Raw genomic sequence first — 26,856 nt, forward strand, 5'->3', positions numbered from 1 at the left:
TGGCTTTATTATAAGAAAATTGAAGAGTTTGGGAACAACAGCAACTCAGCCACAACGTGGTAGGAGGGTGAAATTTGGTGGAGGAGGAAGTATGGTGTGGGGTTGTGTGGAGAGGCGGAGCCGGCAGTCCCGCAGCGAGGCAGGGCACACCGAAGCCCGGCCCCAGATGCACCCGGCGCGCCTCGCCTCGCCGCTTGCTCGCCGCCACAATCAAGATCAGGTGCGTGGATCGCGCACCTGGGGACAATTGAGTAATCATCTCGCACTGTATAAAAGGGCAACAGCCGTGAACGTCAGAGAGAGAGAGGCGGAGAAACAAGAAGGAGCCAGAGGGAAGCTGACGCTGGTAGAGAGAGAGAGACAGAGCGCGAGAGAGGCGACGTTGCCCGAAGCAGAAAGTCTAGCGGAAGAACGAGCGGCAGACAGAGCAGCTGAAAAGCAGTCTTTATTGAAAAATAAAGAAGTCTAAACGTGTCTTGACGGTCCTTGGAACCCACACAACGGCTTGAGAAGTCTGTCACAGGTTGTTTTACAGGAGTTGAGCTTGGCCCCTTAGTTCCAATGAAAGGAACTTTAAATGCTCCAGGATACCGAAATATTTTGGACAATTTCATGCTCCCAACCTTGTGGTAATAGTTTGAAGCGGGCCCCTTTCTTTTCCAACATTTGCACCAGTGCACAAAGCAAGGTCCACAAAGACATGGATGACAGAGTCTGCTGTGAATGAACTTGACTGGCCTGCACAGAGTCCTGACCTGAAGCCGATAGAACACTTTTAGGATGAATTAGAACGGAGACTGAGAGCCAGGCTTTCTCGACCAACATCAGTGTGTGACCTCACCAATGCACTTTTGGAAGAATGGTCTAAATTACGATAAACACACTCCGCAACCTTGTGGACAGCCTTCCCAGAAGAGTTGAAGCTGTAATAGCTGCAAAAGGTGGACTGACATCATATTGAACCCTATGGGTTAGGAATGGGATGGCACTTCAAGTTCATATGTGAGTCAAGACAGGTAATATAGTCTATTCTGCCATTTTCTGACTTTGAGCACCTAAGTACGCCCCAAGCAACACACTAATTATAGCGATTTAGCAAAACGTAGCTACTAACATTAGCTATTATCAAAAATATACCCTATTGCGGGGGTAGGGAACCTATGGCTCGCGATCCAGATGTGGCTCCTTTGATGACTGCATCTAGCTCTTAGATAAATCTTAGCTGACATCGCTTAACACGATAAGTAATGGATAATTAAAAATAACGTTCAAAATATAAAACATTCTTATGCATTTTTAATCCATCCATCCGTTTCCTACCACACCTGTTCAAGGTTGCGGGTGGCTCAGCCAATCCCAGCTGTCCTACGGGGTACAGGAGGGTCACATTAATGGTGAGAAATATTTTATGTATTAATGGTTAGCTTCAGAAATACAATGAATAAGAGACGTATTATACTCTAAAAATGTTGGTCCTACTTAAAAATGCACACATTTAGTTGTATTCGTGTTAAAAATGTTTAGTTTTTTTCACGGAAATACATTTTAAAATATTTTGGCTTTCACAGCCAAAAAGGTTTCTGACATGTAACAGGACAATACGAGACAGCGGTGACTAATTTCTCGGGCCAACAAGCAATTTTCATTCGGTATAATCAATTAGGGTTGCTTGAGATATACAATATAAATTTGGCTGACGATAGAGCTTTTATTATTATCGTTAAATCGTGATAAGTGTACATTGATGACACATTCTAGCTTTGTCACGCAAACCTGAAAACGACAAGCACACAAACGCGTCCTAAACGCACTGTAGTATTCTTGCTGGCGGCTAACGTCCCTTCACAGTGCTTCCAAGCCGGTAATCCTCCCCTAAATGGAGGGGAAAAAATATATATTTCTTACACGTAACATTATCACTGGAGGGCAAGGTATAGGTAAACATGGTTGACTGGCAACATTTAATTGGCCCTAGTATGGCCCTGTGATGAGGTAGCGACTTGTCCAGGGTGTACGACGCCTTCCGCCCGAATGCAACCGGGATAGTTTTCAGCACCCCCCCGTGACCTCGAGAGGGAAAAGCGGTAGAAAATGAATGGATGGGCTACACTACACATCGTAGGAGGATATGCGAACTGAAAGCTAGAGCTAGAGAGTTTGGTGAATCGATATATGTGTCGTTTTTTGTTATTGTTTACAAAGTCAGGAGGACTTTAAGGGCAATAAGCAAAGTAGTATGAAATAATTTTGATATTGTTAAACCGCCATGCTGTGTTTTTGTCTGATGTAATTGTGATCAAAATAGTATCATTTCATGCTTTTGAAAATTTGAAGTACCAGCATCGGTATGACCAATACTGTGAAGTGAAGTGGATTATATTTATATAGCGCTTTTTCTCTAATGACTCAAAGCGCTTTACATAGTGAAACCCAATATCTAATTTTTACATTTAAACCAGTGTGGGTGGCACTGGGAGCAGGTGGGTAAAGTGTCATGCCCAAAGACACAACGGCAGTGACTAGGATGGCGTAAGCGGGGATCGAACCTGCAACCCTCAAGTTGCTGGCACGGCCGCTCTACCAACAGAGTTATACCGCAACTACAACTACTTGGTATTGGAAAGATTGATACCCAAATGACTTATACTAGCCAATATGAGGTAGTCCACGGGGTCAGCAACCTGCGGCTACCTAGAGCATTTTTAAAAAAAGATTGAAAATGGAAAATAATTTGTCTGTTTTAGCATGTTTTTTGTTTGAGGACAAACATGACACAAACTTTCCCAATTGTTAGAAAGCCCATTGTTTAATATGTTGGTGTGTATGCTTCACTGATGAGAGTGTTTGGTTAACATCGTTTTGTCCTAATTTTGCCGGTTCTTTTGTTTACTTGTAAAATCTTCCACTCTTTCTTTGTCTCGTTTTGTCCACCAAAAGTTTTATACTGTGCGTGACTGCACCAAGGTGCGCTTTGTTGATGTTATTGACTCGTTTGAGTGCTAATCAGGCATATTTGATCAGTGCACGACTGCAAGCTAATCAACGCTAACATGCTATTTAGGCTAGCTGTATGTACATTTTGCATCATTACGTCACGTCTATGGGATCATGTTTTGTTTCGGTCATGTTCGGTTTTGTTTTTTGGACACTCAGTTCCTGTTCCTGCACTTCCTTGTTTGCTTTGTTACCATGCCAACTCATTAGTTTTCACCTTGTCCTCATGGCTCACACCTGTTTGCAATTATCATGTCTATTATTTAAACCGGAAGTTGCCAGGAAGTCAGCCTGGCGACTTTACCAATACTTCCTTCATGCCATGCTATGCCTGTTTTCTCATTCTGTTTTTTATGTCACAGTTATTGAGATTCGGTTTTGTTTTGTCCATAGTCATGCCCTATTGCTAGTTTTTGTATTATAGCCAAGTTTTGTACTTACGCCCTCGTGCGAGCCTTTTGTTTGCTTCCTTTGTTTATAGTTTGTTAGTAAAATAAATACATATGTACTTACATTCACGTCTTGCTCATGCCAACTTTCCTTTGCCTCGGAAAAACAAACCACCCCATAGTCCAAGTCCTGACACATTATGCCTCGTTTGTAGGAATATTTGAGCTCATTTAATATCCTTTACTTTTATCCTCTTCGTATATAATTTAGTTTCGCATGTCTCATGACACATTATCTGTATGTGATGTTTGTGTGCCATGCTGTTCCAGACAACAGCAAACATTACCTAGCTTGTCAAAGATTATAATAAATCTATCAAAATATGTTTCCTTTAACTTAGACACACAGATCTACATTTTTGGCCATTAAAAGTCAGTAATTTCCAGGTGTTATCTCACCTTCTGAGTAGCCTCTGATTTACTAATGGTTTCTAATGCTGTAAAAATGTGTGGAATAAATTATACATTTCAACATTTCTGTCAACGAAAAATTGTTTCAGCCTGCTACAGACAATCATTTTGATAGTAGGCTAATATAGCTTATATACACACTTACGTCATGTGTTGCCTTCATTAAAAGACGGATATACGGCTTTCAATTTTTTGCGGCTCCAGACAGGTTTGCTTTTTGTATTTTTGGTCCAATATGGCTTCTTCAAGGTTTTTGGTTGCCGACCCCTGAGGTAGCCAAACAACAGAATAATATATGCCAAGTACAGTTCAACAAAAGTAACATTAAATTACCATTTGGATCAGAGGTCCCCAACCACCAGTCCGTGGACCGGTACCAGTCTGTGACACATTTGCTACCGCGCCGCAGAGTAACATTAAATAACGTATAAACGACTGCAATTAACCCTGTCCCACTAGACCAAGGGCGTCCAAACTTTTTCCACTGAGGGCCACACACGGAAAAATTAAAATATGTGGGGGCTGTTTTGATATTTTTCATTTTCAAACCATAACAAAATATATGGATTTTTTTTTTTTTTTTTTTTACCTTTAGGACTCCCAGGGACCATAGAGGGTCTCCGTCATTAACATGTTAAAAATAAGTCAAATTATTATTTTCATTTTTTTTATGTAATGCTTACAGTAAATCTCTATATCAACTTCAGGTTGATATAAAGTAAAAAAAAGAAAAAAGTTTTATGTCTTTTCAGTCAAAGACAACTTTGTTTTTTGATATTAAAACTAAAATATGCAGTATTTCCTCCATTGCCCAAAACATTCAGAAAGCAATGTTTGATCTGAAGTAATTGGAGCCCTAAAAAGATCAATAATGCAGGACACCATTGATTTAAATGTATTATTATTTCTGAGTAATCACAGTGAAAACTAATATTGTTTTTATATTTATTTATCTTTTGTTTTTTTCAGTCATTGGTGGAGTATAATATTGTTTTTAACATGGCTGTGCAGCACTTTGGAAACGTTATTGTTGTTTAAATGTGCAATATAAATAAAGTGGATTGGATTGGATTGAAAAAACAAATAAAATCCCACTAGATATTTTAGGGATCCAAAGTGATACGATTTTATTATTATTTAATTTACTTTCATCACTTAAGTTACGAGATCAACCTCAGATATATCTGTCCATTTTACGTTTGAACTATTATTTTGCTGGTTTTATGCACTTTTGTCAAAGAAAAACATGTTTTTCTATGGCAACCACACAATATATCCACATAATATTTTCCACATAAAACATAAAGTGAAATATTTGAAGTAATTGGAGCCTTAAATAGGTCAATAATTCATTATAAAAAAACAACAAGTTTTTTTTCTTTTTAGCTTTGGCAACAAGAGCAAAATAAAGAAAGACAAAAGAAAAACAAACAGCCTGCTTGGCAGCTGTGTGTCTACATTGCAACTTTCCCCCGTTAGATTTCACCTCATTCTACTTTTTTTTAGTGTTTTAATTTTATTTTTGCAATAGCATTTCCAGAATGTGTTGCGGGCCACTAAACAATTAGCTGCGGGCTGCAAATGGCCCCCGGGCCGCACTTTGGACACCCCTGCACTAGACACACCAATTGTCAGGGCGGGGACTGTGATGGGTTTTGTTTTCCCGAGGTGCAAAACGATTGGAACGGACATGGCGTGAAGGTAAGGACATCATTTAATCTTAACTCAGAAATATTACAAATACAAAGGGTATAAACAAAAGGCGCTCTCAGAGGAGGTACAAAAACTTGGCTCTAAAAACAAAAACTTGCACTATGGCATGAATAACGAAAACACTTACCATGACTGAGACAAAGGGGCATGGATCATTGGCATGGAATCATGGGTTTGTAGAAGTTGATCGAGGGTGATAGAAGGTGATGTCGCCAGGTTGACTACCTGGCAACTGTGGCTTAAATAATGCTGTGGTAATTGAAAACAGGTGCGTGACATGGGGACAGGTGAAAACTAATGGGTTGGCATGGAAACAAAACAATGGAGTGAAAAAAACAGGAACTAATGGAGTCTTGAAGTAATCTAACACAACTAAAGAAAACATGATCACAAAGACATGACACCAATACGTTTGTTATCATAGGAAGTTGCCATTTGTTATACATTTATGACATGATACAAAGCACATCAATGAACATATAAAATATAAATGTGACAGATTGTAGCCAAAGGCTGATTTCTATCTGCAGTCCCCCGCAGGTTGATGTTAAACTGCTGGGGATCTCATTACAAAGAAACAAGCTTAGGTCTCCCACTAATTCAGCGTTATAGTGAGTTGTATTTATCATGCACTTATTTTTGCAGTATTTATCTGGTGCAAGTGGAGAGCAAGTCCCTGCAAATAATGCCTCCATTAAACCGGTGCTTGGTGCTAAAAAGGTTGGGGACACCTGATGTAGATTATAAATAACAACCAGAAATGTCACTGCGGCCATGCGGCTAAATTAGGAGCCTTTGTAACCGGTTTTGCAATATTTATATTATTTATAGGAGGGGGCACGGAGGTTGGGTTCAGTGTTGACCTCTGCAGTCCGATCCCTCTTAAATATGTCACACACTGTCATGTGTGCAACGCCATAGCAGGTTAACATTAGCTGTGATGCAAGTGGTAATACGACAGAAAGAAGGTGCGAATCTGGTAAGAAATGAAGGAAGAATTAATTCCCAATAAAAACAGCATGGGACCAATAGCCTGGCGGTGGTTTGCCTTCAAGCGGGAATATGTTGAACATTTATGCGGCAAAAGCGTTGCTACAAAAAGTAGCAGCACTGCTATTTTATTTCCTATTATGCAGCTCATTTTTGACACTTATTGAAATATCTTGTGTGACATCATGCACAAAAGTGCACTTTGTTTTAAACTATTATAGTGGTGTTCTGTACAAAAAGTGCACTTTAAAGGCCTACTGAAACCCACTACTACCGACCAAGCAGTCTGATAGTTTATATATCAATGATGAAATATTAACATTGCAACACATGCCAATACGGCCTTTTTAGTTTACTAAATTACAATTTTAAATTTTGCGCCGAAGTATCCTGCTGAAACGTCGCGGTATGATGACGCGTGCGCGTGACTTCACGCATTGTAGAGGAGATTTTGTTCCAGCATTGTTCCCAGTTATAAGTAGTCTATTTTCATTGCATAAATCCACAGTATTCTGGACATCTGTGTTGCTGAATCTTTTGCAATTTCTTCAATGAATAATAGAGGCATCAAAGAAGAAAGCTGTAGGTGGGAAGCGGTGTATTGCGGCCGCCTTTAGCGACACAAACACAGCTGGTGTTTCATTGTTTACATTCCCGAAAGATGACGGTGAAGCTTTACTATGGAACAGAGCGGTCAAGCGAACACGGTTGGATTGGACCACACACACAAAGTACAGTGTATTATGCAGCGATCCTTTCGAAAGATCGTGTTTCGAAGCGGGTCCCTTACGAAGGGCAGAGATGGGCATCGCCACCAACCGTCGACTGGTGCTGAAGAAAGGTGCTGGGCCGACCTTCAGGTTGTACAGGTATGACCATATAATCTCACTAAAACACTAGTAACACAATTAGCAGATAAGGGATTTTCCAGGATTATCCTAGTAAATTTGTCTAATAACATCTGAATCGCTCCCACTGTATAGTCTTTTTTTTCTAGTCCTTCACTCTCACTTTCCTCATCCACAAATTTCATCCTCGCTCAAATTAATGGGGAAATCGTCGCTTTCTCGGTCAGAATCGCTCTCGCTGCTGGTGGCCATGATTGTAAACAATGTTCAGATGTGATGAGCTCCACAACCCGTGACGTCACGCGCACATCATCTGCTACTTCTGGTACAGGCAAGGCTTTTTTTATTAGCGACCAAAAGTTGCAAATTTTATCATCGATGTTCTCTACTAAATCCTTTCAGAAAAATATGGCAATATCGCGAAATGATCAAGGATGACACATAGAATGGACCTGCTATCCCTGTTTAAATAAGAACATCTCATTTCAGTAGGCCTTTAATTTTGGGTTGTTTTCATATGCAATCTTAATGACATCATGCTCAAAAGTGCACTAATAGCTTGTTTTAAAATATATCTGACAATCTTGCACTTTCTGTTTTGGAAATGACATGAATGTGTGTGCCACTGTTTAATAAATACAGTTTTGGTCAATTGACTTGGTTGTGATTTCCCTCTGTGCATGAAAGTTTAAAATGAGCATATATTAATGAAGTATGAACAAAAATGTTTTAATGTGGACATATAGAATCATCATCCTGCTGTGATTATATGTATCAAGTGTTCATTCAAGACTAAGGCAAAATATCGAGATATATATCGTGTATCGCCTAAAATAGATATAGTAATAAAAGGCCATATCACCCAGCCCTAGTTTCTGCATATGTAAATTTATTCAGTTATAAACATTCATTCACTTTCTTCTTTCCATCATGGATCTAAACTTTACCACTGCCGGTATTATTTTCTATATTTTTATTGTAATATTTTCAGAATGGGTTTGTTCTATTTTTTGGCAAGATAAGACACAAAAAAACCCATCTGAAGTTGTCTTTAGTTTTTAGTTTTAATTGCCATAATTTTAATAGTCCGGCCCACGTGTGCACAGATTTTCTTCCATGCGGCCCCTGAGCTAAAATGAGTTTGACACCCCTGGTCTAGGCACATTATCTTAAAGGCCTACTGAAATGAGATGTTCTTATTTAAACGGGGATAGCAGGTCCGTTCTATGTGTCATACTTGATCATTTCGCGATATTGGCATATTTTTGCTGAAAGGATTTAGTGGACAAAATTGACGATAAAGTTCGCAACTTTTGGTCGCTAATAAAAAAGTCTTGCCTGTACCGGAAGTAGCAGACGATAAGAGCGTGACGTCACGGGTTGTAGGGCTTCTCACATCATCACATTGTTTACAATCTTAGCCAGCAGTAGCTAGAGCTATTCGGACAGAGAAAGCGACAATTTCCCCATTAATTTGAGCGAGGATGACAGATTCGTGGATGAGGACGTTTAGAGTGAAGTACTAAAAAAAAAAAAGGCGACGGCTCCAGGCTCCGTTTCAGATGTAATCAGACACATTTGCTGGAATAATTCTGGAAGATCCCTTATCTGCTTGTTGTTTTAATACTGTTTTAGTGAGATTGTAAAGTCATACCTGAAAGTCGGATGGCTGCGGTGAACGCCAGTGTCTCTCACAGAAGCCAATGGAGGAGCCAAGATCACAGCTGCCTTTTTGAGCTGCGGGAGGAGGTCCCATAATCCACTGGCGTCTCCGGTTAGAGCCAACTTAATACCACAATTTTCCCATCCAAAAACTAGAGAAACATGTTTGCTTGACCGCTCCGTGTTAAAGCTTCACAACAAACAAAGAAACACTGGCTGTGTTTTGGTGCTAAAGGCAGCTGCAATCCACCGCTTTCCACCAACAGCATTCTTCTTTGACGTCTCCATTATTAATTGAACAAATTGCAAAATATTCAGCAACACAGATGTCCACATTACTGTGTAATTATGCAATGGAAAGAGACTTCTTTTAGCCGTGTGTGGTGCTGGGCTGATATGTCCGCTACAACCCGAGACGTCACGCGCACGCGTCGTCATACCGCGACGTTTTCAACAAGAAACTCCCCGGGAAATTTAAAATTGTAATTTAGTAAACTAAAAAGGCCGTATTGGCATGTGTTGCAATGTTAATATTTCATCATTGATATATAAACTATCAGACTGCGTGGTCGGTAGTAGTGGATTTCAGTAGGCCTATAAAGTAGACAATAACGCGGATGCATCAACATTTCTAGTGCTTTGTCTCTGTAGAACAGGGGTCGGGAACCTTTTTGGCTGAGAGAGCCATTCAAGCCAAGTATTTTGAAATGTACAACTGAATGTCTAAGTAAGACCAACATTTATAGAGTATAATATGTCACAAACTCACTTGGCAGCAAGATGCAGGAACCAGGAGAGCGAAGAGCAGGTAAAATGCTTTTAATCTCGCCAACAGAGGAAAAAGAAGCAGTCTTGCATGTACAGTTCTAAACAATAGTCAATCTTAGAGTCCTGAGGAGCGCGCGAGACAAGCATAAATAGAAACATGCTGATTGGCAGCAGGTGCTGCCAATCAACAGCAGGTGAGGGGAAAAAAACAGGGCCCAGTGGGACAAGCATGAAATGGAAACTAAATAAGAGCACTGTCGGGAAGTAAATACAAAACAAAGAAGCACAAACAGAAATGAAGTGACAGATCTTCACATAATAAGTATCAAAGTTGGTGACAAACCTCAAAATGCGGAGATGGAGGCAGGCATGGAGTGAGAAAACATGACTTAACAAGAATACTAAAACAAGAACAAACCAAAGGGGTACAAGAAAAAATGTGCAGGAGGCGGATAACAAACAAAGAGAGCTAGAATGGGAACCAGAAAACAAACGGAGCTTAGCATGGAAGCTAGCAAGAACAAAAAGGCCTAGCGTGGAAGCTAGCAGGTATCGAGCAGGAAACAGACGTCGTACATGTAACATGAAAACAAACTTCGAAGCAGGGAACAAAAGGCAGTAAGCTACAAACCGCAATCAAATATAGCTTACCGCAACGCTGCTTTGACAAGACATGATATAACACGACCGGTAGCAACGACAAGAGCGACAATAATCCAGCACTGACTGGAGGAACGAAACAGGTAAAAAAGGAGCGGGCTGATTGACACCAGGTGTGGCCAGGTGCCAAACAGTCGCAACTGAGGGGAAACAGGAAACAGACAAAATAAGAGCGCTGACAGGAACTAAAAACAGGAAATACTAAACACACACAGAGGAAAAACTAAAACACAAACTGTCAGTGGCAAGCCTGACAATAAGTGTGTTATTCTTTTTAATAACATTGTTATTCGGAAGCTCACCAATGATAAATAAAATACTTCTTACCATTAATGCGACGTCTTGAGCGCGTGCGGCAGAAAACAGTTGGATGAATTAAAATGTATGAGAATGTTTTATATTTTGAACGTTATTTTTAACACTGTGACTACCAGCGGAATTATTCATTACTTATCAGGTTGAGCAATGTCAATCAATCAATCAATCAATGTTTACTTATATAGCCCTAAATCACTAGTGTCTCAAAGGGCTGCACAAACCACTACGACATCCTCGGTAGGCCGGTGACAATAATGACCCAGTGGGACGTCGGTGACAATGATGACTATGAGAACCTTGGAGAGGAGGAAAGCAATGGATGTCGAGCGGGTCTAACATGATACTGTGAAAGTTCAATCCATAATGGATCCAACACAGTCGCGAGAGTCCAAGCCAAAGCGGATCCAACACAGCAGCGAGAGTCCCGTTCATAGCGGAGCCAGCAGGAAACCATCCCAAGCGGAGGCGGATCAGCAGCGCAGAGATGTCCCCAGCCGATACACAGGCAAGCAGTACATGGCCACCGGGAAACCATCCCAAGCGGAGGCGGATCAGCAGCGCAGAGATGTCCCCAGCCGATACATAGGCAAGCAGTACATGGCCACCGGATCGGACCGGACCCCCTCCACAAGGGAGAGTGGGACATAGAAGAAAAAGAAAAGAAACGGCAGATCAACTGGTCTAAAAAGGGAGCTAAGATTTATCTGAGAGCCAGATGCAGTCATCAAAAGAGCCACATCTGGATCGAGAGCCATAGGTTCCCTATTTCTGCAGTACAAAATAGTGCAGATTCTAATGAAACCTCACATTTTCTCCTGGGTTAAGAAGTGTTCTTTTTAGCGACTGAAACCCTTTTTTTGGAGGTCTAAGGAATTGAAATATGCTTTGTTTGGCAGGACTGATGTTTTTGAACACAATCAGTTAGCATCTCCAGTAAGAACAAGCAGTGTTCCAGTAATAACCATCAAGATAGATCGACAAGCTCCAACCCCAACTGAACACTGAATTGTTCTTTTTGCTTTCTGTGCGGGAATTGGAGGGACTTCTTCACAGTTCTGTCTTTGTATTCCTCTCAGAGTAAAGTAGGTTTGGTTTCTTTCAGGGCAGCAGTCTTTGGTGAAATCAACACCATTCCAATGCTCGTATGTTCAGATGATGATGTTTTTACTTCGCTCACTCGGGGGATTTTAATGCACACACAGACAGACACACACACACACACACACACACACACACACACAACACATGTTCGCTCAATCTGCTTGAACTTGTGCTCACTTTAAAATGCGCAGGTGGTGTTGGCAGGGGAATTTATTTTTTGCTGAATCACTAAATTCCTAAATGCCTGGCGGGATAGAAGAGGTGGGAGTATAATTTAGTTCATCCGTCATCTGTCCTAAACAACAACAGGAGCAGCTTTTTACTCTCTTACGGGAACGCAGTCAACTGTAATCATTTCCAAAGGAAGCTCGATTATCGGATTCAGGAACTTTTGTTTGGAAGTTTCTTCTTATTATTATTACAAACCCCGTTTCCATATGAGTTGGGAAATTGTTTTAGATGTAAATATAAACTAAATACAGTGATTTGCAAATCATTTTCAACCTATATTCAGTTGAATATGCTACAAAGACAACATATTTGATGTTCAAATTGATAAACATTTATTTATTTTTTGGCAAATAATCATTAGGTAGCAAAAATACATTGATAAAGTTGAGGAATGCTCATCAAACACTTATTTGGAACATCCCACAGGTGTGCAGGCTAATTGGGAACAGGTGGGTGCTATGATTGGGTATAAAAACAGCTTCCCGAAAAATGCTCAATCTTTCACAAGAAAGGATGGGGCGAGGTACACCCCTTTGTCCACAACTGCGTTTAAGAACAACGTTTCTCGAAGTGCAATTGCAAGAAATTTAGGGATTTCAACATCTACGCTCCATAATATCATCAAAAGGTTCAGAGAATCTGGAGCGTAAAATACGACAGCTGGGACCCCGGACTGTTGAACGACTGAAGCTCTACATAAAACAAGAATGGGAAAGAATTCTACTTTCAAAGCTTCAACAATTAGTTTCCTCAGTTCCCAAACGTTTATTGAGTGTTGTTAAAAGAAAAAGTGCTGTAACACAGTGGTGAACATGCCCTTTCCCAACTACTTGTAGCCATGAAATTCTAAGTTAATTATTATTTGCAAAAAAAATTCAGTTTATGAGTTTGAACATCAAATATGTTGTCTTTGTAGCATATTCATCTGAATATGGGTTGAAAATGATTTGCAAATCATTGTATTCTGTTTATATTTACATCAAACACAATTTCCCAAATCATTTTGAAACGGGGTTTGTATTTAAAAAAAAATATTGTCCAGGGTGTACACCGCCTTCCGCCCGATTGTAATTAAGATAGGCTCCAACACCCCCCGCGACCCCAAAAGGGATAAGCGGTAGAAAATGGATGGATAGAGTCGGCCCATAGGCCACAGCTTTCTGCTGCTGTTTTGCACGCACCAATACTCCATCAGTGTTGGTGCTAGGAATTTTCAAAATGGGATCCCATCAAGTCATACAAATGGGGTCCCACAGTACATTTTTAGGGTCCCACTTTTTTGTGACGATTTTGAAAACAAATGATAAATGTATGCATTATCCTGTTATATCTCACTGTGGAGGGGGGCGGAGTTGGCGTGCTTGCTGCATTAGCGGTTTGTGCCAAGGCCGGCCTCGAAAAACAGCTCACAGGTGATTAGATTGCCCAGCTGGGACTAGATTTCTAATCACCTGTTGTTTTTATCAGTAGCGGCCGGGAGGAAGAGTGGTTGGAGAGACGTTGGCGCAAGCAAACCAGAGTGAAGAGGACTGAAAAGGCGAGGGAGGTGCTACAACTCATAATCAATAAAACGTTGAACCCTAAACGCTGGACTCCCATGCAAGTGTGCGTGACCAGCAGAACCCACTAAAAGGAAACTTCTACACTCACATTCTATATTGATGCAGAAAGGTTTACTAATTTCCGTTTTAACAATTGTATTGTTTTTTCTTTTTTTGCATTCCAAATAACTTGAAATATGCATTTAGTTAAATTCAAGTTTGAGTCAAAAAGTATTAAATTCTGCTTAGGGCCCAACTGTCCCCTGCAATGCTATTTTTGTTTTAAGTATATACCTAATAAAAGAAACATACCTAAACAAAATGTCCACTACAGAGAATGCTAGGTCTCAAAATAAAAATAATAGCGAAAACTGAGTCCTTAGTTTCTGTCAGGACTGGGACTTTGACCGGCGATTACTTCCTCGACGCAAAGGAAAATTAGCACGAGCTAGACGTGAATGTGAGTACATTTTATTTATTTAAACACTACAACTAATAAGGCAATAAGGCTTCACGGTGGCAGAGGGGTTAGTGCGTCTGCCTCACAATACGAAGGTCCTGCAGTCCTGGGTTCAATCCCAGGCTCGTGATCTTTCTGTGCGGAGTTTGCATGTTCTCCCCGTGAATGCGTGGGTTCCCTCCAGGTACTCCGGCTTCCTCCCACTTCCAAAGACATGCACCTGGGGATAGGTTGATTGGCAACACTAAATTGGCCCTAGTGTGTGAATGTGAGTGTGAATGTTGTCTATCTATCTGTGTTGGCCTGCGATGAGGTGGCGACTTGTCCAGGGTGTACCCCGCCTTCCGCCCGATTGTAGCTGAGATAGGCGCCACCAGCGCCCCCCCCCCAAAAAAAGGGAATAAGCGGTAGAAAATGGATGAATGGATGGATATAACTAACAAATGGGCAAACAAATGGCGCGCACAATGGCGGAGAACAGACTTGACTACTCAGTGGACTAGTGGTTAGAGTGTCCGCCCTAAGATCGGTAGGTTGTGAGTTCAAATCCCGGCCAAGTCATACCATGGCGCGCACAATGGCGGAGAACAGACTTGACTACTCAGTGGCCTAGTGGTTAGAGTGTCCGCCCTGGGATCGGTGGATCGTGAGTTCAAATCCCGGCCGAGTCAAAACAAAGACTATATAAATGGGACCATTACCTCCCTGCTTGGCTCTCAGCATTAAGGGTTGGAATTGGGGGTTAAATCACCATAAATGATTCCCGGGCGTGGCACTGCTGCTGCCCACTGCTCCCCTCACCTCCCAGGGGGTGATCAAGGGTGATGGGTCAAAGGCAGAGAATAATTTCGCCACATCTAGTATGTGTGTGACAATCATTGGTACTTTAACTTTACTTTAAATTTAATGAAAAAACAAAAGACTAGCACATAGGCTACAAACTATAAACATGAAACAAACACTTGCACTGTGGCATGAATAACAAAAACTTACTTGGTATGGACAGAATGAATGAACAGTATGGTATGGCATGAAGGGGGTTGAGGAAAATGAAGTTGCCAGGCTGAACACTTGGCAACTACAGGTTTAAATAATACCAGTGATCATTACAAACAGGTGTGAGGGCTGAGGACAGGGGCGTGACATGAGGGCAAGGTGAAAATCAATGAGTAGCTATGGTGATAAAACAAACAAGGAAGTGCAAACATTGGAACCGATTGTCCAAAAAACAAAAACAAGCATGACAAAAACGAAACATAATCTCATGGGGGTGACAGTTTCCTGGAAATGTGGCCCCTAGAACAATGCAGTTAATAGGCCAAATAAATTGTATTTTGGGGCTTTTGCATACTCATAAACCCGTGAAGACACATCATTTTATGTGGCCAGCAAAAAGCTTGGAAATAAAGTGTGTTTCTTACTAAATGTATTTGTTCTTTCCATTTCGACAGAAAAAAATGTATGTCCATCCATTTTCTACCACATGTCCCTGTATTACTAGCTTTTAATGGCCAAAAGTATAGATGTGTGTGTCCAAGTTAAAGGAAACTTCAGGCTGTCTTCCTTTAATAGATTTATTACAATCTTCGGCAAGCTAGGTAATGTTTGCTGTGGTCTGGAACAACATGGCACGCAAACAACTATCTGAAATGCAGCCAATATTACATGCAGATAATGTGTCATGACACATGCAAAACTAAATTATATACAACGAGGATAAAAGTGAAGGATATGAAATGAGCTCAAAAATACCTACAAACGAGGCATAATGATGCAATATGTAATGTACATGCAGCGGCCCTGCGATGAGGTGGCGACTTGTCCAGGGTGTACACCGCCTTCCGCCCAATTGTAGATGAGATAGCCACCAGCGCCCCCGGCGACCCCAAAGGGAATAAGCGGTAGGAAATGGATGGTTGGATACCTACAAACGAGGCATAATGATGCAATATGTACATGCAGCAGCCCTGCAATGAGGTGGCGACTTGTCCAGGGTGTACCCCGCCTCCTGCCCCATTGTAGCTGAGATAGGCACCAGTGCCTCCCGCGATCGCAAAGGGAATAAGCGGTAGAAAAATGGATGGATGGATGTACATGCAGCAAACCGAAATAGCATGTTGGCATTAATTAAGTTGCAGTCATGCACTGACCAAACAAGCACTCAAACAAGTCAATAACAACAAAGCGCACTTTTGTGCATTCACGCACAGTATAAAACTTTTGGTGGACAAAATGAGACAAAGTAAGAGTGGAAAATTTCACATGAAAACGAACTGTTGGGTCACAGTCCACACTATTGTGAGTTCAAGAACTGCCAAAATTAGAACAAAAGGATGTCCACTAAACGCTCTCATCAGTGAAGCATACACACAAACATGTTAAACAGTGGGCTTTCTAACAATTGGGAAGATTTGTGTCATGTTTGTCCCCAAACAAAAAGCATTCTAAAACCCAAAAAATATTTCCACCCCATTTTTTCCCCCAGTTTCCAGCCTTTTTTAAAAATGCTCCAGGGAGCCACTAGGGCGGCACTAAGGAGCCGCATGCGACTCGAGAGCCGCGGGTTGCTGACCCCCGGCCTAGTATAAGGGGTAATAACAAATGAATACTCTACATCAGGGGTCACCAACGCGGTACCCGAGGGCAACAGGTCGCCCGTAAGGACCAGATGAGTAGCCCGCTGGCCTGTTCTAAAAATAGCGTAAATAGCAGCACTTACCAGTGAGCTGCCTCTATTTTTTAATTGTATTTATTTACTAGCAAGCTGGTCTCGCTTTGTTCGACATTTTTAATTCTAAGAGAGACAAAACTCAAATAGAATGTGAAAATCCAAGAAAATATTTTAAAGACTTGGTCTTCACTTGTTTAAATAAATTCATTTATTTTTTTACTTTGCTTCTTATAACTTTCAGAGAGACAATTTTAGAGAAAAAATACAACCTTAAAAATGATTTCAGGATTTTGAAACACATATACCTTTTTACCTTTTAAATTCCTTCCCCTTCTTTCCTGACAATTTAAATCAATGTTCAAATATTTTTTTTTTATTGTAAAGAATAATAAATACATTTTAATTTAATTCTTCATTTTAGCTTCTGTTTTTTCGACGAAGAAAATTTGTGAAATATTTCTTCGAACTTATGATTAAAATTCAAAAAAAATATTCTGGCAAATTTAAAAAAAATCTGTAGAATCAAATTTAAATCTTATTTCAAAGTCTTTTGAATTTCTTTTAAAATTTGAGTTCTGGAAAATGTAGAAGAAATAGGGATTAGCTCAGTGCAATTTGTTATATATTTCTAACAAAGTGCAGATTGGATTTTGACCTATTTAAAACATGTCATCAAAATTCTAAAAAATATTCTTAATCAGGAAAAAATACTTAATGATGTTCCGTAAATTCTTTTTAATTTTTTCAAAAAGAATCGAATTAGCTAGTTTTTCTCTTCTTTTTTTCGGTTGAATTTTGAATTTTAAAGAGTCGAAATTGAAGATAAACTAGGTTTCAAAATTTAATTTTCTTTTTTTTTCGTGTTTTCTCCTCTTTTAAACCATTCAATTAAGTGTCTTTTTAAAATCATTTAATTTCTACAAAAAACCTTCCGTAGAAGGAAAAATGTACGATGGAATGACGGACAGAAATACACTTTTTTTAATATATTTATCTGTTTCTATATATATTTATTGTGAGAAATCATTAAGATGATCAGTGTTTCCACAAAGATAAATATCAATAATTATTAATAATAACATAGAGTTAAATGTAAATTGAGCATTATGGCTATTTCTGGCAATTTATTTAAGTGTGTATCAAACTGGTAGCCCTTTGCATTAATCAGTACCCAAGAAGCAGCTCTTGGTTTCAAAAAGGTTGGTGACCCCTGCTTTAATTCAATTGTTTTACGTTTCTGCGTTCCCTGTAAGAATTCATTTGGACTGAGTTTATTCATCAAAAATGACGCCTGTGAATGAGTGCATATATTCAGACATAATGCTATTTGGCTGCGACAAAATATTGAACCTAATCCGTGTAGCCGCCCCGTAAAGTAATATCTGAATGCTGTGTTACACGAGAACTCTCAAGGCTGACAAGAGAGGAAAAACAACAGTTTGTGACTCTGCTGCTAATATAATTTGAAGCGGTGAATCATTCGATATGCATCCTGCCAAAGAAGTGACATACTGGGATGGAGCCACATTGATCTCCTGCCCCTCCTCCCCCTCCCTCGGACGCTTCCCCACTAAACACACGGCACATCTGCACTGTGTTATATGCGTGTCATGGGAATAAGAAATAAAAAAAATAAAAAATGTTTTGAAAAAGAATCTTGGCACAAAGCAGACAACGCTGCTTGTGTGCTTCTCACACTGAAACTCCATGATTACGCTCAATGAGGTAAAATATGACTTCAGAGAGAAGCTTGGGAATTTGTGCTGCGTTTAAGATAAATTAATAAATCAGGGTGTCGCGATAATCAAGTGCTGAACTATAAATTACATGTGCTATCAGTCTCCTATAACAGTGTGACCTCGGACTATGTTAAGGTAACGTGTGGAGTTCCCCAGGGTTCGGTCCTTGGCCCTGTACTCTTCAGCATCTACATGCTGCCGCTAGGTGACGTCATACGCAAATACGGTATTAGCTTTCACTGTTATGCTGATGACAGCCAACTCTACATGCCCCTAAAGCTGACCAACACGCCGGACTGTAGTCAGTTGGAAGTGTGTCTTAATGAAATTAAACAATGGATGTCCGCTAACTTTTTGCAACTTAACGCCAAAAAAACGGAAATGCTGATTATCGGTCCTGCTAGACACCAACCTCTATTTAATAATACAACTTTAACATTTGACAGCCAAACAATTAAACAAGGCGACACGGTAAAAAATCTGGGTATTATCTTCGACCCAACTCTCTCCTTTGAGTCACACATTAAAAGCGTTACTAAAACGGCCTTCTTTCATCTCCGTAAGATCGCTAAAATTCTCTTCAATCTGTCCACTAAAGACGCTGAGATCATTATCCATGAGTTTGTTACGTCTCGTCTCGATTACTGTAACGTATTATTTTCGGGTCTCCCAATGTCTAGCATTAAAAGATTACAGTTGGTACAAAATGCGGCTGCTAGACTTTTGACAAGAACAAGAAAGTTTGATCACATTACGCCTGTACTGGCTCACCTGCACTGGCTTCCTGTGCACTTAAGATGTGACTTTAAGGTTTTACTACTTACGTATAAAATACTACACGGTCTAGCTCCAGCCTATCTTGCCGATTGTATTGTACCGTATGTCCCGGCAAGAAATCTGCGTTCAAAAGACTCCGGCTTATTAGTGATTCCTAGAGCTCAAAAAAAAAAAGTCTGCGGGCTATAGAGCGTTTTCATTTCGGGCTCCAGTACTCTGGAATGCCCTCCCGGTAACAGTTCGAGATGCTACCTCAGTAGAAGCATTTAAGTCTCATCTTAAAACTCATCTGTATACTCTAGCCTTTAAATAGACCTCCTTTTTAGACCAGTTGATCTGCCGCTTCTTTTCTTTCTCCTATGTCCCCCCCTCCCTTGTGGAGGGGGTCCGGTCCGATGACCATGGATGAAGTACTGGCTGTCCAGAGTCGAGACCCAGGATGGACCGCTCGTCGGGACCCAGGATGGACCGCTCGCCTGTATCGGTTGGGGACATCTCTACGCTGCTGAACCGCTTGAGATGGTTTCCTGTGGACGGGACTCTCACTGCTGTCTTGGAGCCACTATGGATTGAACTTTCACAGCATCATGTTTGACCCGCTCGACATCCATTGCTTTCGGTCCCCTAGAGGGGGGGGGTTGCCCACATCTGAGGTCCTCTCCAAGGTTTCTCATAGTCAGCATTGTCACTGGCGTCCCACTGGATGTGAATTCTCCCTGCCCACTGGGTGTGAGTTCTCCTTGCCCTTTTGTGGGTTTTTCCGAGGATGTTGTAGTCGTAATGATTTGTGCAGTCCTTTGAGACATTTGTGATTTGGGGCTATATAAATAAACATTGATTGATCATTGATTGAAACGTTTGCTCAAATGTTTTGTTTTTTCATAACAACTAGAAAGGGTCGCGCTTTAGGGGGGAGGGAACCATACGTGGTGCCACACTAGGGCGGGGGTCCGCAACCCGCGGCTCCAGAGCTGCATGTGGCTCTTTAGCGCCGCCCTAATGTCTAGAGGGAGCATTTTTTAAAAAAGCATTGAAAACGGAAAAAATATTTTTTCAGTATGTTTTTTGTTTGAGGACAAACATGACACAAGCCTCCCCAATTGCTAGAAAGCCCACTGTTTAATATGTTTATGTGGATGCTTCGTTGATGAGAGTATTTGGTGAACATCGTTTTGTCCTACTACAAACCCCGTTTCCATTAGAGTTGGAAAACTGTGTTAGATGTAAATATAAACGGAATACAATGATTTGCAAATCATTTTCAACCCATATTCAGTTGAATATGCTACAAAGACAACATATTTGATGTTCAAACTGATACAGATTTTTTTTTGTGCAAATAATCAGTAACTTTAGAATTTGATGCCAAAAACACGTGACAGAGAAGTCGGGAAAGGTGGCAATACATTCTGATATAGTTGAGGAATGCTCATCAAACACTTATTTGGAACATCCCACAGGTGTGCAGGCTAATTGGGAACAGGTGGGTGCCATGATTGGGTATAAAAACAGCTTCCCAAAAAATGCTCAGTCTTTCACAAGAAAGGATGGGGCGAGGTACACCCCTCTGTCCACAACTGCGTGAGCAAATAGTCAAACAAATTAAGAACAACGTTTCTCAAAGTGCAATTGCAAGCAATTTAGGGATTTAAACATCTATGGACCATAATATCATCAAAATGTTCAGAGAATCTGGAGAAATCACTCCACGTAAGCGGCACGGCCGGAAACCAACATCCCTCAGACGGCACTGTATCAAAAACCGACATCAATCTCTAAAAGGATATCACCAAATGGGCTCAGGAACACTTCAGAAAACCACTGTCAATAAATACAGTTTGTCGCTGCATCTGGAAGTGCAAGTTAAAGCTCTACTATGCAAAGTGAAAGCCATTTATCAACAACATCCAGAAACGCGAACCGGCTTCTCTGGGCCCGAGATCATCTAAGATGGACTGATGCAAAGTGGAAAAGTGTTCTGTGGTCTGACGAGGCCACGTTTCAAATTGTATTTGGAAATATTCAACATCGTGTCATCCGGACCAAAGTGGAAGCAATCCATCCAGACATGTTATCAATGCAAAGTTCAAAAGCCAGCATCTGTGATGGTATGGGGGTGCATTAGTGCCCAAGGCATGGGTAACTTACACATCTGTGAAGGCACTTTTAATGCTGAAAGGTACATACAGGTTTTGGAACAACATATGCTGCCTTCTAAGTGCCGTCTTTTTCATGGACGCCCCTGCTTATTTCAGCAAGACATTACCAAGCCACATTCAGCATGTGTTACAACAGCGTGGCTTCGTAAAAAAAAAAAAAAAAGAGTGCGGGTACTTTCCAGGCCAGCCTGCAGTCCAGACATGTCTCCTATCGAAAATGTGTGGCGCATTATGAAGCGTAAAATAGGACAGCGGAGACCCCGGACGGTTGAACGACTGAAGCTTTACATAAAAGAAGAATGGGAAAGAATTCCACTTTCAAAGCTTCAACAATGACTTTCCTCAGTTCCCAAACGTTTATTGAGTGTTGTTAAAAGAAAAGGTGATGTAACACAGTGGTGAACATGCCCTTTCCCAACTACTTTGGCACGTGTTGCAGCCATGAAATTATAAGTTAACTATTTGCAAAAAAAAAAATGTTTATCAGCTTGAACATAAAATATCTTGTCTTTGTAGCATATTCAATTGAATATGGGTTGAAAAGGATTTGCAAATCATTGTATTTTGTTTGTATTTACATCCAACACAATTTCCAAACTCATATGGAAACGGGGTTTGTATATTTCAACTCAGCTAATATCCTTTACTTTTATCCTCTGTACATAATTCAGTTTTGCATTTCTTATGACACATTATCCGTATGTGATAATGGCTGCCTTTCAGATAGTTGTTTATGTGCCATGTTGTTCCTGACCACAGCAAACAATACCTGGCTTGCATCATGCATCACATGGAAAAAAGATAAGACCTTCTGGAGGAAAGTTCTGTGGTCAGATGAAACAAAAATTGAGCTGTTTGGCCACAATACCCAGCAATATGTTTGGAGGAGAAAATGTGAGGAATGCCGAAGAAACAAATGCACGTCAGAAAACCAACAAAAGAACTGCACCAATGTTGTCAAGAGGAGTGGTCAAAAATCCAACCAGAAGCTTGCCAGAAGTTTATGGATGGCTACCAAAAGGGCCTTATTGCAGTTAAACTTGCCAAGGGACATGTAACCAAATATTAACATTGCTGTATGCACTGCAAAAAGTCAGTGTTCAAAAACAAGAAAAAAAAAATACAAAAACGAGGGGTATTTTATTTAAACCAAGCAAAATGATCTGCCAATAGAACAAAAATATTCGGCTTGTCAAGACTTTCCAAAACAAGTAAAATCAGCTAACCTCAATGAACCCAAAAATACCTGAAAATAAGTATATTCTCACTAATAACAAGTGCACTTTTATTAATAGAAAAAAGAGACCTTTATGCTCAATATGTTGAAACATATTCTTAAATAAGTGAATGCTAGTGCCATCATCTTGAGATAATGATATACGCTTGGCACCATGATTTTGTTGTTTTTCATTCTTGAAGAAAGAAATTATTACTTTAAAAAAGTAGTTTTAGACTTGTGAGATCATTTAGGACCAAAACCCTTAAAGGCCTACTGAGATGAGATTTTCTTATTTAAACGGGGATAGCAGGTCCATTCTATGTGTCATACTTGATCATTTCACGATATTGCCATATTTTTGCTGAAAGGATTTAGTAGAGAACATCGGCGATAAAGTTCTCAAATTTTGGACGCTAACAAAAAAGCCTTGCCTGTACAGGAAGTAGCCGACTATTTGCGCGTGATGTCACGGGTTGTGGAGCTCCTCACATTGTTTACAATCATAGCCACCAGCAGCAAGAGCGATTCGGACCGAGAAAGCGACGATTTCCCCATTAATTTGAGCGAGGATGGAAGATTAGTGAATGAGGAAAGTTAGAGTGAAGTACTAGAAAAAGGAAAAAAAAGGCGAGTGTAGTGGGAGCGATTCAGATTTTATTAGACACATTTACTAGGATAATTCTGGAAAATCCCTTATCTGCTTATTGTGTTAGTAGTGTTTTAGTAAGATTATGAAGTCATACCTGAAAGTCAGAGGGCTGCGGCGACCGCCAGTGTTTCTGAGAGAAGCCAATAGAGGAGCCAAGATGACAGCTGCTGGAGGAGGACGCTAACTCCGCACAAGTCTCCCATAAGAGCCGACTTAATATCACAATTTTCTCATCCGAAAACTTGCTGGTTGACATGTGGTAGAGAAACATGTTCGCTAAAGGTTCACAACAAACAAAGAAACACCGGCTGTGTTTCGGTTGCTAAAGGCAGCTGCAATCCACCGCTTTCCACCAACAGCATTCTTCTTTATAGTTTCCATTTTTAATTGAACAAATAGCAAAAGATTCAGCAACACAGATGTCCAAAATACTGTGTAAGTATGCGATGAAAAGAGACGACTTTTAGCCGTGAGTGGTGCTGGGCTAAAATGTCCGCTCAACCAATAACGTCACAAATACGCGTCATCATTCCGCGACGTTTTCAACAAGAAACTCAGCGGGGAATTTAAAATTGTAATTTAGTAAACTAAAAAGGCCGTATTGGCATGTGTTGCAATGTCAATATTTCATCATTGATATATAAACTATCAGACTGCGTGGTCGGTAGTAGTGGGTTTCAGTAGGCCTTTAAAACAAGTAAAACACTAACATAAAATCTGCTAAGTGAGAAGTAGTATCTTATTAGACAGAAAATAAGCAAATGTCACCATTATTTGAGATATTTAATCTTACTTAGATTTCAGTTTTTGCAGTGTGTATACTTTTGACCCAGCAGATTTGATCACTTTTTCAGGAGACCCATAATAAATTCATAAAAGAACCAAACTTCATGAATGTTTTTTGTGACTAACAAGAGTGTGTTTCAATCACTCTATCACAAAAAAGTAAGAGTTGTAGAAAGTACTGGAAACTCAAGACAGCCATGACATTATGTTCATTACAAGTGTTTTTAATGTTTTGACCACAACTGTATATCGTAGGATTTTATATCAAAGTCAATATTCCTTATCAATAACAGCATACGGCGTGGCTCGGGTAGTACAACTACCATGCCAGGGTTCGAGATTCGATCCCAGCTTCCGCCATCCTAGTGAAGTCTGTTGAGACCTTGGGAAAGACACTTCACCCTTGCTCCGGATGGCTCGTGGTTAGCGCCTTGCATGGCAGCTCCCGCCATCAGTGTGTGAATGTGAAAATAGTACTTAAAAAAAAAAAAAATGGGTTGTACTTGTATAGCGCTTTTCTACCTTCAAGGTACTCAAAGCGCTTTGACACTACTTCCACATTTACCCATCCACACACACATTCACACACTGATGGAGGGAGCTGCCATGCAAGGCGCCAACCAGCACCCATCAGGAGCAAGGGTGAAGTGTCTTGCTCAGGACACAACGGACGTGACGAGGTTGGTACTAGGTGGGATTTGAACCAGGGCCCCTCGGGTTCCGCACGGCCACTCTCCCACTGCGCCACGCCGTCCCCCTTAAGTGCTTCGAGTACCTTGAAGGTAGAAAAGCGCTATTCAAGTAAAATCCATTTACGGGTACTCTATGTAATTGTTGTACACAAAGATGTGAGAAAGTGCATCGTTATTAGCACATGGGGTTGTACACCGCCAACATCAAGAACACCTCACAGCAGGGAAGTCTTTTATCAACACCTGCTTGTTAAGTCTTGACTTGATTGGTCATCATCTTGTATGTGTTTCTTTTATTGACACTCACGCTCACCTGGGATTAATGTCCAGGCGTGGACTATGGCGTGGTTTGTTTTCCCGAGGTGCAAAGCAACTGGATCGGACACGATGTGAAGGTAACGACATATTTTAATCTTAACTCAAAAAAAGGAACAAACAAAAGGCGCTCACAGGAGGTACAAAAACTTGGCAATGAAACAAAACTATTACCGTATTTTTCGGAGTATAAGTCGCTCCGGAGTATAATTCGCACCTGCCGAAAATGCATAATGAAGAAGGAAAAACGTATATAAGTCGCACTGGAGTATAAGTCGCATTTTCAGGGGAAATGTATTTGATGAAACCCAACACCAAGAATAGACATTTGAAAGGCAATTTAAAATAAATAAAGATTAGTGAACAACAGGCTGAATAAGTGTACATTATCCATCCATCCATTTACTACCGCTTATTCCCTTTTTTGGGGTCGCGGGGGGCGCTGGCGCCTATCTCAGCTACAATCGGGCGGAAGGCGGGGTACACCCTGGACAAGTCGCCACCTCATCGCAGGGCCAACACAGATAGACAGACAACATTCACACTTACATTCACACACTAGGGACCATTTAGTGTTGCCAATCAACCTATCCCCAGGTGCATGTTTTTGGAAGTGGGAGGAAGCCGGAGTACCCGGAGGGAACCCACGCATTCACGGGGAGAACATGCAAACTCCACACAGAAAGATCCCGAGCCTGGATTTGAACCCAGGACTGCAGGACCTTCGTATTGTGAGGCAGACGCACTAACCCCTCTGCCACCGTGAAGCCAAGTGTACATTATATGACGCATAAATAACCAACGGAAAAGGTGCCTGCTATGTTAACGTAACATATTATGGTGAGAGTCATTCAAATAACTATAACATATAGAACATGCTATACGTTTACCAAACAATCTGTCACTCCTAATCGCTAAATCCGATGAAATCTTATACGTCTAGTCTCTTACGTGAATGAGCTAAATAATATTATTTGATATTTTGCGGTAAGTCGGCCAAACAATGAAAAAAACTAACTTATAGTCCGAAAAATACGGTACTACAACATAAACTATGGACATAAAACACAACTTGCAAACTATGGCAAGAATAACAAGACTTACGGGGAACGAGAAAAGAGCATGGATCATCAGCATGGAGCAAGGGTGTGTAGAGGATGATGTCGCCAGGCTGACTGCCTGGCAACTACGGGCTTGAATCTCGAATAGTTTAGACTACTGCAATGCCCCTGTATGTAGGCGTTAGTCAGGCCTCCCTCGCCCGCCTGCAGCTCGTCTGCTAACACAGACCCGCAGACGTGAGCACATCGCCACTTTATTAGCGTCCCTTCACTGGCTCCCTGTGCGTTACCGAATCAACTTTAAACTCCTATTTCTTTTTAAATGTCTAAACAAACTCGCACCAACATATCTCTCCGACCTCCTTCAACCTTACTGCCCCACCCGATCCCTTAGATCAGCCGATCAGCTGCTACTGACGGTCCCTGACACAAGGCTGAGATGACAGAGCTTTCGCCGCTGCTGCTCCCAAGCTTTGGAACGACCTACCTCTGAGTGTTAGACAAGCCTCCTCTCCTCCTGTTTTTAAATCTCTCTTAAAAACATACTTTTATTCCATGGCTTTTAACACTGAGTGATATCCATCCTGCAATGGCGCCCCATAATACACCTGCTGTGAACCTGTTTCTATGTTTTATTTATTT

General features: G+C 40.8%; 1 protein-coding gene across 1 annotated transcript in view; it reads right to left on the reverse strand.

Moving 5' to 3' along the window:
* The window catches only part of LOC133537918 (rho GTPase-activating protein 6-like), a 115,035-nt gene that overhangs the window by 20,003 nt on the left and 68,176 nt on the right, over positions 1-26,856 (reverse strand). The window lies entirely within an intron of this gene.

Source organism: Nerophis ophidion, linkage group LG19 (assembly GCF_033978795.1).
Source record: "Nerophis ophidion isolate RoL-2023_Sa linkage group LG19, RoL_Noph_v1.0, whole genome shotgun sequence".
In the NCBI taxonomy this organism is placed as follows: domain Eukaryota; kingdom Metazoa; phylum Chordata; class Actinopteri; order Syngnathiformes; family Syngnathidae; genus Nerophis; species Nerophis ophidion.